The following is a 334-nucleotide window of genomic DNA, read 5'->3' on the forward strand; positions in this document are numbered from 1 at the left end:
ATCAACACAGAGAGACGGTGCGAGAGAAAGGACACAAAGCATGACACAGAGACAGAGCAGGACAGAGACGTGCAGGACAGAGACGGTGCAGGACAGAGACGGTGCAGGACAGCAGAGACGGTGCAGGACAGAGACAGAGCAGGACAGAGACGGTGCAGGACAGAGACGGTGCAGGACAAACACAGTGCCAGACAGAGACACAGCCGTGAGACGGAGACGGTGCGTGACAGAGAAATGGGGCAAGACCAAGGAGACAGAACGAGAGACAGTGACAGTCGCTGTGAAACTTACTATTGGCCATTATTGATGTATGGGTATTGAATTTGAAGTGTGT

The sequence above is a fragment of the Alosa sapidissima genome, chromosome 5, assembly GCF_018492685.1.
Source record: "Alosa sapidissima isolate fAloSap1 chromosome 5, fAloSap1.pri, whole genome shotgun sequence".
NCBI classification, from domain to species: Eukaryota; Metazoa; Chordata; class Actinopteri; order Clupeiformes; family Clupeidae; genus Alosa; species Alosa sapidissima.